The sequence below is a fragment of the Capsicum annuum genome, unplaced genomic scaffold (assembly GCF_002878395.1).
Source record: "Capsicum annuum cultivar UCD-10X-F1 unplaced genomic scaffold, UCD10Xv1.1 ctg4293, whole genome shotgun sequence".
Classification (NCBI taxonomy): Eukaryota; Viridiplantae; Streptophyta; class Magnoliopsida; order Solanales; family Solanaceae; genus Capsicum; species Capsicum annuum.
This window is the reverse complement of record NW_025850363.1, coordinates 1-20,641: the sequence shown is the minus strand read 5'-3', so window position 1 is coordinate 20,641 and position 20,641 is coordinate 1. Positions and strand designations below refer to the sequence as shown.

Sequence of the window (20,641 nt, the reverse complement as noted above, 5' to 3'; positions counted from 1 at the left end):
CAAGCTGAATGACATGGTTTGTAAAGTCAATATCCTCTAAACCTGGTGGTTGTTTTATATACACTTTTTCTTTTAACTAACCATTTAAGAAGACATTTTTTACATCTATTTGAAATGCCTTGAACTCCATGTATACAACAAAAGTTAGAAGAATTTTGATTGCTTCTGTTCTTGCTATAGGGGAAAAAATCTCATTATAATCAATCCCTTCCTCTTAGTTATAACCTTGCATTGCCAGTCTGGCTTTATTCTTGATAATGGCTCCATGTTTGTCCTTTTGTTATATAGACCCACCTGGTCCCTATAATAGTTTTGATAGTAGGTCTAGGGACTAGGTGTCATACCTTACTTCTTTGAGACTACTTTAGTTTCTCTTGCATAGCAATGACCCAGTCAGCATCCTTTAAGTCATTTTTAATATTCTTGGATTCTATGGAGGAATTAAAGGCTGAGAAAGCAGCTTGATTTATTACCTTGGATCTGGTTTACGTCCCAGAGTCAAGAGGTGATGTAATATTTTCCAAGGGATGAGAAGACTTATATTTCTAGTTGTATCTTCTAATGCTTGACTTAGGATAACTTGTGTTAAGTTCCTTATTTGGATGATCATTAGTCTGTTGAGAATGTGAGCTTATTTTGTCATGATCAGTAGTTGGAGGATTTGGTCCCTCACTGACTTTGGTATTATTATCTTTATCACTTCCACTATCTTACTTCTCATCATTACCTTTATTTCTTTTATCTCTGCTTTCTTCGTCGCTTAATGAGTTTCTTTGAATTTGAAGAAGCTATTCTAGTTCAGCATCTTCCATGTTTCTCAAGTCCTCCATGCTTAATAATTCATCAAAGATAACATGAACACATTCTTCTACAAACATGGTTCTTTTGTTAAGAATCGTGTATGCATTGTGTGTTTATGAATACCCAACAAACACTCTCTCATCAATTTTGATATCAAACTTCCAAAGATTATTTTTTCCATTATTTAAAGACAAAGCACTTGTATCCAAAGGACCTTACATACCTCCGTTTGGGTTTCCCATTATTCAGCAATTCATAGGGAGTTTCGTTTATCATTTACCTGATGAGACACCTGCTAGTTATATAGTAGGTAGTGTTAACAGCCTCAGCCTAGAAATTTTTGGGATAACCAAAATCTATCAACATTATTCTTGCTATATCCACCAAGGTTCTGTTCTTTCTTACCACAACATTATTTTGTTGGGGAGTTCTAGGTGCGTAGAAGTTGTGACTTCAAAGTCAACTTTATTTATCAACTTTATTTAGGAATGGACATCCAAAAATAAATGGCACAACCGAATCAGCTTCAAAGTCAAGAAACATAAAATCTACCGAAAAGATCAGTGATCCCACTTGCACTAAAACATCTTCAATAATTCCATTTGGCCTAGCAAGGGACCTGTCGGCCAACTGCAAAACAATGGTAGTGGGTTTGGGACTCCCAAGAACCATCTTTCGGTACCAAGATGTGGGCATAAGATTTATGCTAGCTCCAAAATCACACAATCCACGAGCACTGATGGTTTGCCCAATAGTGATCTGCAAGGTTAAGCTGCCTGGATTCTTCAACTTCGTGGGTAATTTTTTTGTATCTTAGATGTGCACTCCTCAGTAAGTGTAACTATAGCATACTCTGTCAGCCAGTTCTTATTTACCATAATGTGCTTTAGATATTTTGCATATTTTGGAACACTCTGTAGAATATCAACAAGAGGAAAATTTACATGAACCTGCTTTAGAAGATCCAAGAACTTCTTGTAACTAGCCTCCTCTTGATGCTTCCTTTGCCTTTGAGGAAAGGGTAAAGGTAAAGTCTTCTTGTCCACTTGAATTTCATCACTTGCAGCTTTTTGTTTGACCCCTTTCTCCTCTTTGTCATTGGAATCATCATCACTGACTGTGGGACTAACCTTCTCAAGTGCCGTCTCTTTTAATTGCAGCCCACTCCTTGTTATAACTGCATTTAACTGCTTTGGATTTTCCTCTGTATCGCTATCTAAGCCTCCTTGAGGTTTTGTATTTTATGCTCCCACAATCTGACTGAGTTGCAACTCCAAATTCCTTGTGACCAACTGTTGACTCTTTAAATCTGCTGCAAACTATGCTTTATTCACAAAAAGTTGCTTTATCATCTTCTCCATATTACTTGTTTGAGTAGTAGTCTGATTGTTCCAAAACTACTGTTGATTCTGTTGCACTGGCCCCTTATACGATTTTTATTCTATGCTTGATTTCCACTCTATGAGAAATTTGGATGAATCCTCTAATTGGGATTATATGTATTACCAAAGTTCTATTACCCTAGACGATTTGCATTCCCACATAATTGAGAGAGTCTGGATTAACCGTACAAGCATCTGCCACGTGTTCACTACTTCCAAAAACTTCACATCAAGAATTCACCTGTTTGACTGCATTAGTGGCAGTTGCTACTTGCAAAACCCCCAACTTTATGTTGTTCAACTGAGTAAGCATTTGATTTTGTAATACTGTAAGTTGGGCTGATAATATTGTGAACTGGTCTACCTCTAACACACCAGCTACTTTCTTAGGAGCACTCCTCGAATCAGCATGTCATTCAAGATTTCCTTATGAAATCCAATTCAGCAGTATATACAATTCATCATAAGTTTTCTCAATAGATTGCCCACCTACTGCTGAATCCAATAAAATCTTGGTATTTGTCTATAACCTCTCAATAAAAGTATGAACAAGAACATCGTTAGACTGATGATGGTAAGGGAAATTACTGAGCATACTTTTAAATCTCTCCTAAGCTTGGTAAAGATTCTCTCCTTTTTTCTGTCTAAAACTCAGAATATCACTTCTCAAGCGTGCAATCTTCCCTGATGGAAAGAATCGAATAAGGAACTTCTGAGTTAGATCTTTCCTAGAAGTGATAGAAAGTGGTGGTCCAGCATGTAACCACCTTTTCACTTCCCCAATTAAATAAAAAAGGAAGAGTGACAATCTGACATAATCAGTATTCTCTCCTATAGGAATGTAAGTATTGCTTATTTCCAGGAAGGTCTGTATGTGCTACTGCGGGTCTTCATATGAAAGGCCAGAAAATTACCCAACCAAATTTATCAACTGTATCATATTCTGATTTAACTCAAATCGACCACCTGGCTTAGGTTTGTGAATATTGTTAGTTGCATGGTTCATAAGTGGGATTTCCACCTCACAAATAGGTCTAGCAGCTGGTTGAGTAGGAATAGCTGGGATAACCGGATCTAGGACATGTCTGGTATTTGGATCGACAAGATCATTTGGATCAACTCATTCATCCATTTGAACCTGTTGAATGGGATATTGAGCTCTTCGCCTTTGTGAAAATATTAGTTCTGGTTCTGCAAAAGGCTCTACCAACCCTTTATCTCTCGCCAATTCTGTAGTCAGCTAAACCTGCAGAAATTCAGCCACTACGATCAAGTCGTTAACACTTAAACTTATTATCAAAAATAAAAAATTTAGCAAAGTACTAATTATACTAATCCCCGGCAACGGCGCCAAAACCTTGTTACAGCTCAAACGCACACGCAAGTGCATGTGATCGTACAAGTAATATAGTGACTTAGATAGTCAGATATCATTCCCATGAGGAATAAGCAACTAGAAATTTAACCAACTTTTAGTTTTAGACAAAGGGGTATTAAGTGTTGTAAAGTATCAAGATGATTGTGAACAAAAATTATAAATAAATAAGAAATAGCAATTTGTGACCATAACAAATCAAGCAATGATTGTAAACAGTAATGATGAGAATTCTAGGGTTGAGGCGCATCTAACAATCAAAAAATTTTATCTTCTTACCGCATTCTAATTGGTTATCGGGTTGTTGAATCGCAAGGTTTATAGTCCGATCTTGGTCTCCCAACCCCAAATCTTTTATCTATTGAATATTGCAACTACAAATCCCGCAGAGATAGAACAATTCATCTAGATTCATAAATTTATCTTCTTGCAATTGAACAAAGCAATACTTCTAGGTATATCCCTATCCTAGATGCTAATTTCAACCCCTTATTTTATAAAAGGATAAGAACCTTGCTCCTTAATTTCTTCGTTCTATCCTGTGATTCTCCTCCCAAATTCACATAGAAATATAGATTTATTCTAATGGTGGCCATTCATCAAAATAGTAAGCTCAAGAAATTAAGAACAACCCAGATGATAATCCAAAAAGAAACTATGATAAAGAATATCAAATAGTGATCATGTTCTTGGCCTCAACCCCAGAACAAGGGGTTTTTAGCCATTCATATTTGAATTCAACAAAAAAAATAATTAATTAATCTTGAAGCAAAGAAGTTCAAAAGAAATTCTAAGAACCTTAAGAGAGAGAATTTTGTGTTTTTCCACCGCTTCTATGCTTTCCAAAGTATCCCCAAATCGTCTTGAATTTTTACTTTTATAGCTGGGCTGAAAAAACTAATTTTGTCAATAAGCGCGATGCCCTACGATGTCCATCGTCATTTTCCTTGTGAATCTATGCCATCACAGAAGGTTACTGTTTTGTGAGAATTGTGATTTAGCTCATCACCGTGACACGATGGAATCACGGAGAGCTACTGGTTTTTGACAAATGCCATTTCATCTTCCTCCGCGACGCGCTGAGCTGTAAACTTCAAAAAATTGGCAACTAGAACTTCACTGCGACACGGTAATATCGCGCCTACATTATGGAATTTGACAAATGAGAAATGGCTCCTCACCACAATGTGGTGGTAGCGTGGTACCTCACTGGATTTTGACAAATGACATTTAGTCCCTCTCCGCAATGCGGTGACTTCTAAAGTCAGAAGTTCTGACTTCCAGCTTGCATGCTTTTGTTTTCTCCCTATACCCTTGCATATCATTAACGTGTCCAATTATGTCTAATTTATCACAGTTTAGTCCCGCAAACACTAATTATGTCCATTAGATAAAAAACGCACGTAAAGCTCAATTACACTCAGAATAACACATTATAGCTCTCAGAACAAGTTCAAATATGGGTGAATATTGGTAATTGGACATATAAATACGCCCAAGATCACCACCCCACACTTATATCCTTGTCCGTCCTCGAACAATTTAAATCATCAACACAGTCACTCAATCTTCACACCACAACTTAAGAGTTATGCTTGCATTGGGCACTTACAATTTTAGCAATGACTTCTCAACTCAAATATGTCAAAATAGTTTTAGCACATGGGACAATTTTGTTTCAAATTCCTCTATCTCAACAATGAATTTCCAACTTATTTTAAAACTCAATCAAATTACTCAATTTATAAATACAAAAAGTAATCGGACTTTCATCCGCATCCACCCCCACAACAAAAAAGCTTCCCCATATTCACGCACATTAATTTCAATGTATAACCTAAGGGGAATATCAAAATTGAATCACTATCTCTCAACAAAGAATTCATATATGATAGATAGTGAACCATAAGCTTGCCCTTAGTGTACTACTCCACTAATAGGCGATTGTTGGAATGAATAATCAATTATGTCTTTCATAATTGTAATGTAAGCTAGGGGATGGGTAGGAACTATTTTAGGGAATTGTGACTAATCTCCCTAAACACTTTAATACATCTCATTCTACAATCAACATCACACATATCAATCCAATTTCCACTTTACTACCTTCACACATCATTTGTTTCACCTCAATTTCATTAAGAACATTACATGAACTATGGCGGGAGTATTACATTAAATTTATTTTTCTATCATAATCAATTTCCATCTCTTCTTCACACCATTTGTTGTCATGCACCACTATAATAGCCACCCTTAACTATAACTGTAACTTTGGTTGAGGTGCACAATGTACGAAACAGACCAGGGCAAAAATAGGTTTATTGTAACCCAACTAAGCAATAAGAAACTGAACTTCTTTTTGAACAAATTCTTTAACTCCCAACCACAACAATTGTACACCAATGCATACTACTCCGAGGCTTCACTTTTACCTACTTCCTACTTCAATTTCACACTCCTTACTCACTTAATCTTCTACATTAAAGCACTTAGGAGATTTAGATCTAATAAAGGTCTATCAAAAAAAGGATTCATCTACATATAAGGCTACCAAAGAATAGGTTAAAGGATTGACGGGGTTGACTAGGGATATGCACAAGGGTAGGTATATGAAAGCTAAAAATGCAGCTGTCAAAGAAATGCCTACATCACTTTCTACACCCAACACCATTTATTTTACTTTGTAAACACACCGGGTAAGTTCTAGATACTTCTATATATACAGAATATAAACAAATACTCACACTCACAGTGCATATGGAATCAAGTCGGATCCTTAGGTTCCCGATCTTGTTCTTTATTGAATTCATAATTAAGACAACAAATCGTATTTCACCTATTGAGATTTAGCAATTCACAATCAAATCCTTTGAAAATTAAGACATGCTTTTGTTTTAAAACTCGATTCATTCCAATTCATTACAAAAATGGCCCACACACAACACTTCTCTAACATTGTGATTAGGTTCTCGTCACTTCTTTGCTTCTTAAGACAATTCCCCTAAAGACGGTCATCATCCATCTATCATAGAGGAGGGCAACTAACTATGATAATTTATTTCAAATTGACAAGGAGGACAAAAATAAATACTTTAAACTGAAATTTGCCAAGGATGGCAAAAATAAATAAAAGAAAACAATTTCAACTAAAAGCAAAATGCAAAAAATGCCTTGAGGGAAAATTGCAATAATCCATACTTTGAACTTACTAACTATTACAGACATAGTGTTCCGAATAGTTAGCAAAACTAGAATCCAGCAAAAAATAAATATAGAAATTGTCCAACTAAAATAAACCAAAATAGAGAGAAATAAGATGTGAAAGTGAAAGACAACCACCCCACACTTAAACGAAGCACTATATCAGTGTTATCAATAAGCATATGGTAAGGTAGTGTCATACTCCCTATTCAGTCAAATGGCACTATCACCTTTATGCCATTATCAGTACCCTCCTCATCATCACCATCACCATCATCTGCATCGCCATCCTCTGATTGGTCATCATCATCTGACCCAATTTCTAAGTCCTGGTACCACCTCTCCATATCTGTAGGTACATCATTATCTACAGGTTCAACAAACTCTGGCCCGATCCTTAGTAAAGTCCTAGCATGATGGCTAAGGGGGTAATCCAACTCCATAGCATAAAGTTCTTCGTGTGTGCTGGTCGGACCCCAATCTACAGCTGCAATATTTGTAGGCCATACATCCTAGCAGATATTTTATCAGCCTGAGCTTGATGCATGCCCATAGTCAGGGTTAGGCATTGGGCCCCAGCTATGCTCCTAGTAGTATAATATCAATAGGACGAGTAACAACTTCAGTCTTGTAATCTAACTCCTCCTCATCTATCCTATGCCTACTCAAAATCAATAGGACGAGTAACAACTTCAGTCTTGTAATCTAACTCCTCCTCATTTATCCTATGCCTACTCAAAAATTGAATCAACAGATATCCAAAGCCATAGCTACGACCCAGCTGGTAGCGTGTTTTCTTTATTGCAGAAAATATCACCTAGCCCACATAAATATAAATATCATCACACATCAAAGTATAGATCAAACATACCCAGTTAGGCGTAACCACTATCATATGTTTGCCTAGGGAGTAGTACACAATGCGTCCCCATATTCGGGCCTCCTTATTCATTTGTGTAGAGGGAAAGGAGAAATGCAAGTCAGAGAATCGATGCCTGGTACACCTAGCAGATGAGCGTGTACCGCACAACAAGTATCTTATATGAGTGTAGGGAGGAGTGATAATCAACTACTTCAAGGGTTTTGCATCAACCTCTGGTATACCCAGCAACTCATTTATATCTGCAACTGTGAATCGACCACCTTGCTATGAACCTTTAATTCATGATCCAGGTTCGTAGGATCCCAGTTGGCATAAAATTTGTGAATTAGGTGCAAATTACACTTAGTAGGCTGATGAAAAATGAAGTTCATGTTTAGTTGCTCAATTTTCCGCACCAAGCTTGGGCATTCCCTTAGTAGGATCGCCCTGTCAATGAACACCTACGAAATATATTTGTCGTTTGTGTGTTTGGCGTACCACTGCTTTCCTTCTTTACTGAACGCCTTAAACCTAAACTTCCTTGTTTGCCCATACTGTAGCGGCGGAGCACGTGGCACCCTAGTAAGTTGGTTTCTTGGCTGCTTGCTTTGTTTTCTAGTTGTTGCAGAAGAACCGGCCTTAGCCTTTCCTTTTAGTAGCTGATGGTCCATGGTGCCTGTCATTCAACATATTAAACAAACAAGTGAGCAATTGATTTCTAGGTTGCGCTAGCTTAAACTAGGTGTGGACGGGTCAAAACAACACCCACACTTAATTGCTAGCTAAGGTGTGCGCATATAAGAATGGGGTACTCAGACCTCCCCTATTCAATACTTTTAGCATACATACATGTTCCATAATTTAAGCAGTGACAAATTTCAGCTATACCAAAACAATTGAGGGCCCTAGTATGTCATTAACGCAATCAACCCCTCTTATGAAGTCAGTTTCTTAACACTGATAGTTATCCACAGTAATGTCCCCTATTTATTACATCCAGTTAACGTGAGGGTGACAATTACAGATAGCTTTAAATTTGCACATTCATTAACATTATTTTGTATCAAAAATAGGAGCCGACAAGTAATAATGACCCAATTACGCATATTAACCCAAATTTCACCCCATTTTTAACTCTATATGCCTTTTATCGGCAAAAATATAAAAGTCAATATCGCACAAACATAGCACCAGTTGGGGTTACCCCATACTTATCTCTTCTATTAGATAGGCATTATTACCAAGTAACGTACTCAAACCTCCCTTCTTGGTAATATGATACCTCCCATATTTATGGTTCATACAGTGAGTATACGCAACACAATGTAAAGTTTGGCTGGAAAGATTGCTACCCCGATATAATAACTTAAACCCAAAATACCCCCAATAGTTAAAACACATGGAAACACACATAATTTTGGCAACACCCGATCCATAATACACATTACGTAAATCAATACACCGTAGCAGTTAAATCACCCATCATAACACAAGTATAACCCCACACTTTACTTCAATATTCATTCACCCACCAATTTAACAAATTAATGCAAGATTATTAAGGCAATGATTAACGATTCACAAAAATTTCAATAAAAAATATATCTTATGGGGCTATAAATCATAGAAATCATAAAGAACATAACCTAATCACTCCAACAATTATGAAATTATCATCAAGATAAAGATGAAATAGGGACTGAAGAACTTACCTGAGGCGTGTAGAGTAAAAGATTTGAGTTTTGAAGAAAACTAAAAGAAAATTTTGTATTGGGGGATTGGGGGCGATGCTTAAAGAAAAAGAATGGGGAAATTTAGGGTTAAGGGGGTATTTATAGAGGAGTGGGCCCAAGCTGGGTGGGGTTAAAATGAAATAAAAAAAATTTGTCCTCTTTAAACCCTCAATGCGACACGATGGTATCGTGCCAGGCCACTTAAAATTGACAATCATTATTTTTCCACCCATCGCGATACGGTAGTATCGCACAAGTCCACTAGAAATCGATGATTGCCATTTTGTCCATCTCCATGAAGCGGTGATAGTGAAAATTGAAATATTTTTATCATTGTATCTCCACACCGCGATGCGGTGGTTTCGCTTCAACATAATGGAAATTGACAATTTTTATTTTGGCTCTCGCCGCGATGCGGTGCCCTTTAATTTCACGTTTTTAGTGCCTTTTCAACCCCCTTTTTACCTGATTCTAAACCTGAATTACACACATCAATTTGTAAAACCTGATTGATTCCTTGGATGTGGTATTCTCGTTGGTTTTAATTCTTTGATTCCTACACGTCAAACAAAAATAATAAAATATCGTAAGAAAAAGTAGAGTGCCTCCCACTCAGCACCTTAGTTTTTATCATGGTACGACTCATTTTTTTGTATTTTTTCTTTTCCTTTTAACAACTAAAAATTAAACTACCAATTACATTACAATTGTGGGTTGCCTCCCACGTAGCACCTTATTTTATGTCGTGGAATGACTTAGTTCAGTCTCACTCATCAGTGAAGGTAATGGAAACATTGTACTTATCTCAAGAATCAGCCCAATAATGCTTCACATGTTGTCCATTCACCAAAAAGTTCTCAGTCTTCTCTTTATTTTGCAGTTCAACCGCTCCATGAGGCATTATTTGTACTACCTCAAAAGGTCCAGACCACTTAGACCACAATTTACCCAAAAACAACTTTAACCTTGAATTGAATAGCAAAACAAGTTATTCGGGTTCACTCTGTCCTAAATTTTCCTGTCATGCCATATCTTGGTTTTCTCCTTGTACAGTTTGGCATTCTCATAAGCATGGAGATGAAACTCATCAAGTTCAACAAGCTGCAATAATCTCTTCTCTCCTACTACCTTCTTCTCAAGATTCAACTTTTTAATAGCCGATTAATCTTGATATTCCAACTCTATAGGCAAATGACAGGCTTTACCGTAGACCAAGCGATATGGAGAGATACCTATGGGCATTTTATAAGTTGTCCTGTATGCCCATAATGCATCATCCAGCTTTTTATCCCAATTCTTTCGTTGCCCATTAACAGTCTTCTGTAGTATTTGATTTATCTCTCGGTTGGATACCTCAACCTTAACCACTTGTTTGTGGATGATATGCAGTGGCCACCTTGTGCCTAACACCATATTTAGCTAAAAGATTTTTAAACTAAATGTTAATGAAATGCATACCTCCATCACCGATTATAGCTCTAGGAGTGCCAAACTGGGAAAATATATGTTTTTTTACAAATTTCAATACAACTCTCGCATCATTAGTGGGACAAGTTGTAGCTTCCACCCACTTGGATATGTAATCAGGCGCCACTAAGATGTATAAGTTGTCATTAGATGGTGGAAATGGTCCTATAACATCGACCACCCAAACATCGAATACTTCAACTTCAAGAGTATTGTTTAGGGGCATCTCATGACGTCTTGAAATAGTACCTAACCTCTGGCACTGATCACAACTCTTCATGAAGGCCACTGTATCTCTAAATAATGTTGGCCAAAAGAAATTGGATTGCACCACTTTTTTGGTTGTTCTTTCACCCCCATAATGTCCACCATAAGGAAATGAATGACATTTTTGTAGAACTTGTGTGAATTCAGCTTTTGGAACACATCTGCAAATGATTCTATCAAGACCCTACTTAAAAAGATATGACTCATCCCATATATAAGAACGAGAACCATAAAGCAGTTTCTTTCTTTGTTGAGTGGTCATTTCGGGTAGATAAATTGAACATGCAACAAAGTTTGCAATATCGACATACTATAGAAGCTCACGCATATCTAGAGCCAATAATTTTTCATTCGGAAACTCTTTCTGAAAGCAGAGAGAGTCATCTACAATATGGTCATGAGTCTCCAACCTTGACAAATAGTCTCCAACTTGATTTTCTGCACCTTTTTTATCACAAAACTCTAGGTCAAATTCTTGTATTAATAAAATCCAGCTGATCAATCGAGGCTTTGCATCCTTTTTATTTAAGAAATACTTGATGGCCGCATGGTCTGTATGATAAATAACTTTAGTACCCACCAAGTGCACTTTCAATTTGTTGAATGCATAAACCAGTGCTAATATCTCCTTTTCAGTGACTGCATAATTCATTTGGGCATCATTCAAGACTTTACTAGCATTATAAATAGAGTGAAATACCTTGTTTTTAATTTTCCTCAAAACTGCTCCAACAGCCACGTTACTTGTATCATACATCAATTTGAATATCAACTCTCAATCTGGAGAAATCAAATTAGAAGTTTTTGTTAGCTTCTTCTTCTTCTTCCCAAAAGTTTTTTGACAATCCGCCCTAAAATCAAACTTGGCCTCTTTTTCAAACAAATTACACATCGGGCTTGCATTCTTCAAAAAGTCCTAAATAAAATGTCTGTAAAAACCTGCATGCCCCAAGAAACTTTTCACTCCCTTCACGGTTATCGGATGTGGCAGATTTTCAATCACTTCAATTTTGGATCTATCTACTTCCATTCCTCTACAAGACACTTTATGACTAAGGACTATTCCTTTCTTAACCAAAAAATGTCATTTATCCTAATTTAGCACAAGATTTGTCTCTTCACAGTGAGCGAGGACTCGATCTAGATTCTGTAAGTATTTATCAAAAGAATCACCGTAAAAAAAGAAATCAACCATGAATACCTCAACAAATTCTTGAACCATGTCATAGAATATTGCCATCATACATCTCTGAAATATTCAGGTGCATTGCAGAGGGCAAAAGGCATGCGTCTGAATGCATATGTGTCATATGGGCAAGTAAAAGTAATTTTCTCTTAATCCTCGGGCACAATGGTGATCTGATTATAACCCAAGTAATCATCAAGAAAATAGTAGTACTCCTGCCCTGCCAATCTATCCAATATTTGATCAATGAATGGGATAAGATAGTGTTCCTTTCTTATAGCTTCATTCAACATCTGATAGTCAATATAGATTCTGAATCCAATCACCATGTGAGTGGGAATCAACTCATTAGCTTCATTGGTAACCACAGTCATCCCATTTTTCTTTAGGACGCAATGTATTGGGCTTACCCACCTAGTATCTGAAATTGGATACACAATCCTATTATCGAGCCAATTGATGACCTTTTTCTGCACCACATCCTTCATCACCAAATTCAATCTACGTTGTTTCTGCACCCATGGTTTGAAACCTTCTTCCATGTATATCGTGTGTATGCAAAAAAGTTGGATTTATCCTTGTAATGTCAGACATCTACAATCAATTGCCTTCTTTTTTTTTCAAGACTACTATTGCTTCATTTACCTACACATCAGATAATCATGCAGACAAAATAATAGTCAACGAATTATTTTTACCAAGGTAAACATATTTCAAGTAAGGAGGAAGAACCTTAAGCTCCAATTTTGGAACTTTATTAATTAAAGCTTTGGGAGATGAGCCAATTGTCCTGTTCAATGGCTTAAAAGGTAGCTTTCTCATTTCAATTGCCGACACATTCATAACTTAGACCAATTCCAATGCTTCTACATCTCTATAAAGATCATGACCCATCAAAGCTCGCTCTAGTAAATCATCAGACAACAACAAATGTAGCTTAGATGCTAGGTCAATAACTGATATAAAAGATAATTCTTCATATATAGTAGGTAATTTTAGTGCCTTATATACATCAAAAACCTCAACTTTATCATGCGCTATCATTGTCATCTTCCCTGTTACTACATCAATTAGTGACTTCCCTATTTCTAGGAATGAACGTCCCAAAATAAATAGAAAAACCATATCATCTTCAAAGTCAAGAATTACAAAATCTACTGGAAATATCAGTGATCCCACTTACACTAAAATATCTTCAATAATTCTATCCGACCTAGCAAGGGACTTGTCAGCCAACTGCAAAACAACGGTAGTGGGTTTGGGACTCCTAAGACCCATCTTTTGGTACTAAAATGTGGGCATAAGATTTATGCTAGCTCCCAAATCACATAATCCACAAGCACTGACGGTCTGCCTAATAGTGATTTGCAAGGTAAAATTACCTTGATCTTTCAGCTTTGTGGGTAGTTTTTTTTGTATCTTAAATGTGCACTCCTCAGTAAGTTCAACTGTAACATACTCTATCAGCTGGTTCTTGTTTACCATAATGTCCTTAAGATATTTTGCATATTTTGAAACACTCTGTAGAATATGAACAAGATAAAGATTTACATGAACCGGCTTTAGAATATCCAAGAACTTCTTGTAACTAGCCTCCTCTTGATGCTTTCTTTGCCTTTGAGGAAAAGGTAAAGGTAAAGTATTCTTTTTCACTTGAACTTCATCACTTACAGTTTTTTCTTTGACCTCTTTATCCTCCTTGTCTTTGGAATCATCATCAGTAACTGTGGGTCTAACCTACTCAGGTGCCATCTCTTTTAACTACAACCTACTCTTTGTTGTAACTGCATTTACCTACTTTAGATTTGCCTCTGTATCGCTAGGTCAGCCTCCTTGAGGTCTTGTGTTTTGTGCTCCCACAATCTGATCGAGTTGAAACTCCAAATTCCTTGTAATCAACTGTTGACTCTTTATTGCAAACTGTGTTTGATTCACCAATAGCTACTTCAGCATACCATATTACTTGTTTGAGTAGTAGTCTAATTATTTTGAAACTGTTGTTGATTCTGCTGCACCGGGCCTTTATATTGATTATTATTTTGTGCCTGATTTCCACCATATGAGAAATTTGGATGATTCCTCCAATTGGGATTATATGTGTTACCAAAGTTCTGTTGCCTGGACGATTCACATTCCCCGCAAAATTCATTGAGTTTGGAGTAACCGCACAAGCATCTGTCGTGTGTTTACTACTTCCATAAACTTCACACCAAGAATTCACCTGTTGGACTGCATTAGTTATAGCTACTACTTGCGGAACCCCCAACTTCATGTTGTTCAATTGAGTAAGGATCTGATCTTGCATTGCTGCAAGTTGGGATGATAATACTGTGAACTGATCTACCACTAACACACGAATAACTTTTTAGGAGCTCTCCTCGAATCAGCATGCCATTCAGGATTCCCTTGTGAAATTCAATTAAACAGTGTATACAATTCGTCATAAGTCTTCTCAAGAGTTTTCCCACCTGCTACTGAATCCAAGAGAATCTTGGTATTTGTCTTTAACCTCTCAATGAAAGTATGAACAAAAACAACGTTAGACAGATAATGGTGAGGGCAATTTCTGAGTATACTTTTAAATCTCTCCTAAGCTTGGTAGAGATTCTCTCTTTTTTTTATCTAAAACTCTGAATCTCGCTTCTCAAGCGTGCAGTCTTCCCTGATGGAAAGAATCAAATAGGAACTTCCAAGCTAGATCTTCCGAAGAAGTGATAGAGAGTGGTGGTTCAGTTGTAACCACCTTTTCACTTCCCCATTCAAAGAAAAAAGGGAAGAGTGTAAATCTGACATAATCAGTATTCACCCCTGTAGGCATGTAAGTATCTCTTATTTCCAAGAAGGTCTGTATGTGCTGCTGCGGGTCTTCATCTGAAAAGCCATAAAATTGCCCAGACAAATTCAGCAACTACACCATATTCTGATTTAACTCAAATCGACCACCTGGCTCAGGCTTGTGAATATTTTTAGTTGCATGGTTCGTGAGTGGGATTGCCACCTCATGAATAGGTCTAGCAGCTAGTTGAGAAGGAACAACTGGGATAACTGAAGCTGGGAATGTCTGACATTTGGATCGACAGGATCATTTGGATCAACTCATTCAGCCATTTAAACCTGTTGAATGGGATATTGTGCTCTTCGTCTTTGTTGAAATATAGTTTCTCTACCAACTCATTATCTCCTGCCAGTCCTATAGTCATCTAAACCTGTAAAAATTCAACCGCTAAGATCAAGTCGTTAATACTTAAACTTATTATAAAAAATAAAATTTTCAGCAAAGTACTAATTATACTAATCCCCGACAACGGCACCAAAAACTTGTTACGGCTCAAACATACATGCAAGTGCATGTGATCGTACAACTTATATAGTGACTTAGACAGTCAGATATTGTTCCCGCGAGGACTAAGCAACTAGAAATTTAACCAACCTTTAGTTTTAGACAAAGAGGTAATAAGTGTTGTAAAGTATCAAGATGATTGTGCAATTGTGAATAAAAATTATAAATAAATAAGAAATAGCAATTTATGACAATAGCAAAGAAAACAACAATTGTAAATAGTAATGATGAGAATTCCAGGATTGAGGCACATCTAACAATCATACATATCTATCTTCTTATTGCATTCTAATAGGTTATCGGGTTGTTGATTTGCAAGGTTTATAGTCCGATCTTGGTCTCCCAGCCTCAACTCTTCTATCTATTGAATATTGCAACTACAACTCCCGCAGAGATACAACAATTCATCTAGATTCATGAAGTTATTTTCTTGCAATTGAACCAAGTAAGGCTTCTAGGTATATGCCTATCCTAGATGTTAATTCCAACCCCTTATTTTATTAAAGTATAAGAATCTTGGTCCTTAATTTCTTTGTTCTATCCGATGATTCTCCTCTCAGATTCACATAGAAATATAGATTTATTCTAATGGTGGCTACTCATCAAAATAGTAAGGTCAAGAAATTAAGAACAACCCAGATGATTGTCCAAAAAAAACTACGATAAAGAATATCAAAGAGTAATCATGTTCTTGGCCTCAACCCCAGAACAAGGGTGTTTTAGCCATTCATGTTTGAATTCAACATAAAAAATAAGTAATTAATCTTAAAGTAAAGAAGTTTAAAAGAAATTCTAAGAACCCTAAGAGAGAATTTTGTGTTTTTCCGTCGCTGCTTTGCTTTCCAAAGTGTCCCCAAGTTGTCTTGAATTTTTTCTTTTATAGCTGGGATGAACAACTCAATTTTGTCAATCATCGCGATGCGCTGGCTGTCCATCGCCATTTTTTTCACGAATCTATGCCATCACAGAAGGTTACTGTTTTGTGACAATTGTAATTTGACTCATCACTACGACACGGTGGAATTGCAAAGAGCTATTGGTTTTTGAAAAATGTAATTTCATCTTCCTCCTTGACACGCTGAGCTATAGACTTCAAAAAATAGGAAAATGAAACTTCACTATAATGTGGTAATATCATGCGCACATTCTATGATTTGACAAATGTGAAATGGCTCCTCACCGCAATGAGGTGGTATCACGGTACCTCATTGGATTTTGACAAATGTCATTTTGTCCCTCTCCGCGATGTGGTGACTGCAAAAGTCAGAAGTTTTGACTTCCTGCTTGCCTTTTTGAGCTATGTTCCAATGCTTTTGTTTGCTCCCTTTACCCTTGCATATCATTAATGTGTCCAATCCCGTCTATTTCATCACAATTTAGTCCTGCAAACACTAATCATGTTCATTAGATAAAGAACACACTTAAAGCTCAATTACACTCAAAATAACACATTATAACTCTCAGAACAAGTCCAAATATGGGTGAATATTGGTGATTGGACATATAAATATGCCCAAGATCACTTATCTTCTACAAATTTGAGTGTGGGAATACTATGGACTAGGTCCCTAGAAACCAGTTTGTTCAACAATGATGAACTCACATATCCTAGTCTTTGATGCCATAATTCAGTGTTATCACTTTGAGCACTAAGATATATTAGATCATCACCTGAGACAGAACTTAAATCTACCACACACATGTTCTTGCATTTTTTTGCTTTCAGAACCACTAGACTAGTCATAATGCAACCATCAAATAGAAATTTTACTTTATTTCCTTTCACAAATCTATGACACACAGAGCAGACTATACTTCAACCCATTGAAAAAATATACATTTTCAATAGCGTGGTTGGGTGATCTTTCAATCTTGCCAACACCTTTAATATTTCCTTTCTTTGCATTTCCAAAAGATACACTTCTACCATGATGTGCCTTTAGTGAGAAGAAGTCTTCTATTCTTCTAGGCATATGCTTTGAGCATCTACTATTTATGAACCAGCATTGACTGATTCCTCTTTCTCTCACCTGTATTGGAAATTATATATTAGACTTGGGAACCCATTTAAGTTTGAGTTCCCAATAAAATGACAGAGGTGTGATTAAGGACTTCTTGGTGCAGCTAGGCAGTCTTGAAGAACTAATTTCAACATGAGGACCTGGTCCCTAATGCTTTGAACTAGGTTTCCTATTGGATTTGTCCTTCTCATGATTGTACATTTGAAAACATTTCTCATCTCTCTTCCTAGACTTATAGTCCTTTTTTTATGCTCATTTCTACCATAGTAGGTGCATAACAAATTGTCAAATACAGAAACACACTTATTGTGGGGATTATAAGGGGGAATGGCACTTTTCCTACCAAGGATTTGTATATCATTAGCCTTTTGATTTGTTAGACTGGTCAGAAGTTTTGAGGAAGTTGTCCATTTAAGAGATTTTTAAAGATCTTCTCTGACCTGGACCAGGTCCCTCTCTAGTTGAGAGTTTCTAGCTATAAAGGTTGTAAGAAGTTTTTCAAATTTTTTTAACCTCTTATCAAGTTCTAATTGAAGACTACTAGCTTCCCTCTTTCACTTGAATTAATTTACAAAGATTCTCAAAAAAAATTCTTTAAGATCAGCATTTTATTTTGAACAAACTTAGTTTTTCACCCAACTCAATTACTTTGACAGCAAATTATAGTTTTTTATTTTTAGACACTTCAAGGGTCTCACCCCAGAATTCCTTCTCATTTATAAGCTCAACTAAGGAATATATCAAAATACTTGCTAAACCTGTGAGCCTTTTTAAGGAATAACTATTGAGATTTTGTTTAATATCAAGGAGAGTTACCTCTTCATCATCATCCTTGGCCATGAATGCAGAGAGTAAATCAAAGGCATCATTTGAATCTTCAATCACCATTGTTGAGATGTCCTTAATGACTTGAGAGTCATTAGAATCATTGGATGAGTTCCCCAGTATGTCAGGTCTTGTTTCACAATATAATCTGCAGCTACCTTTCTTCTAATTTTGTTAGGAACCCGATCCTTCTGTTTGTCCTTATCCGGTCCACCTCTACCATAATCTTTGTGCTCTACTTTATGCATTGCGCAATCCTAGATAAAGTGACCTGTCTTTCCACACTTATGACGTCGGTCATGGCTTGTAACTGATCTTCTTGAGTTTTCTCTTCTTTTAAAACCTCTATTCTTTCTCATAACCTTGAGAAATCTCTTGTAATGTATGCCATATTTTCATTTTCTTCACTGATTTCACTTTTAGCTGCTTTGAGTGCCAGAGTCTTCTTTTAATTAGGCTCTTCCTTATCTTTCTCCTACCGTTTCTTTATTTCATAGGTTTTCAGATTTTCTATAAGCTCATCTATTATAAGGGTTTTCAGGTTCCTTGGTTTAGTGATAGCATTTAATTTACTTTCCTATGACTTGGGAAAGACGCTAAATACTTTTCTTAATTGCTTAGTGGGTCTGATATCTTTACAAAGACTGTGTAGCTCATTTATGATCGATTTAGATCATGTATGCATTTCTTGGATAGCTTCTCCTTTCTTCATGGTGAAGATTTCCTACTTATAGTAAGCATGTCCACCTTTGACTCTTTCACTTGGCTTGTCCCTTCATGATTTGTTCTTAGGCAGTCCCAGATATCTTTGGCTGGCTCACATTCAGAGACCCTATTATACTCATCAAGTCCTATGCCAGGTACAAGCAGTTTCTTTGCATTGTAATTCTTTTCAATCTTTTTACAGTCATCTTCATTATACTCTCTTCGATTCTTGGGGACCAATCTGGTGACCTCCTCTTCCTTTAATTCTCTCATGGGAACATGTGGATCATGCAAGATAACATTCATTAACTCACTATTTTCTGCCATAATAAAATCATACATTCTTGTTTTCCACTATCCATAATATTGACTATTGAATCTTGAATGTTTGGTGGTACATTGTCTTTCTTCTAGGTTCGGTAGAGCAGTCATTCTTGAGTTTCTCTCTAGGTGTTAACCTTTTAGAGAAAGCTATCTCTAATACCAATTCATAAAATATATGGGTCCACTGAGTACAGTAGGACTTGGTCCCTGAGCTACAAGTACAGAACAATATAAATACACAAGAAGGCATGCAATGCAGTAATGTAAAAAGCACGTTGTGTTTACGTGAAAACTTCCTTGCTCAAGGGAAGTATAAACCACGACCTACAATCAGGATTTCTCAACTTCACTAATCCTTCAAGCAACCAAGTGATTACAAATTTCTATAATCGCCAACTCTCGTAATAACTCTATTACAATACAAGTGTGATAACTCTAATTACACTTACAACTAACTAATTCTGGTCATAGATCCTAGGTAGCTTTACCCTAGACTCAACACCACAATCTATGAAAACAAATACTTGATCAACTTACAAATGACTCGAACAACTAACTCTAGCTTCTTCAACTCGGGCTAAGACTTGGACAAGTAACACATCTACTATCCTTTATAATCAGGAGTACATTTACAATATAAGAGCAAGAACACAAAAACTCAACACACTACAAGGCTTTAGATCAATGCTTAATCAGGTCCCTTGTAAGAGTTGTATTCAATGGACGACTTTTGCTATGTAAAAACACTAACATTTGATCTTGCAAAAACTAATTTTTATTGTATGTGGATGATCCTTTTATATAAGAATGAAAACCTAGAATTGTTCCTATTGGTTGAGTTTTAGCTCTTATACTGCGGCGCCACCAATTTTCTGTAGGAAAGTATGACTTCCAGTTGTAGTCAAACAGGTCATCTTCAGATAGCAGCCTCATACGGAACCGCGTCTCATAGATATTTACTAAACCATCGATCAGATCCTTTGTGAACTAGTTTCACTACTAAAAAAAAGGAAAAAACCTTCCACAGAAAACCTTCCACAAGCTGTGGTCGGAAAAAACCGACCATTTGTGGTCGGATTTTAATATATTTTTTTTTTAATTAAAAAAAGCGACCACAAGTGGAAGCTTTTTTATTTTAAAATATAAAAT

General features: G+C 36.5%; 2 non-coding genes across 2 annotated transcripts; both read left to right on the top strand.

Moving 5' to 3' along the window:
• Window positions 1-2,749: 2,749 nt before the first annotated feature.
• Window positions 2,750-2,856, top strand: LOC124891994. Its single transcript, XR_007050013.1, has one exon. It is a non-coding gene; the product is annotated as a small nucleolar RNA R71 (small nucleolar RNA).
• An 11,966-nt stretch (window positions 2,857-14,822) lies between these two features.
• On the top strand, window positions 14,823-14,928 carry LOC124891995. The gene has a single exon (XR_007050014.1). It is a non-coding gene; the product is annotated as a small nucleolar RNA R71 (small nucleolar RNA).
• The last annotated feature ends 5,713 nt before the right edge of the window (window positions 14,929-20,641 follow it).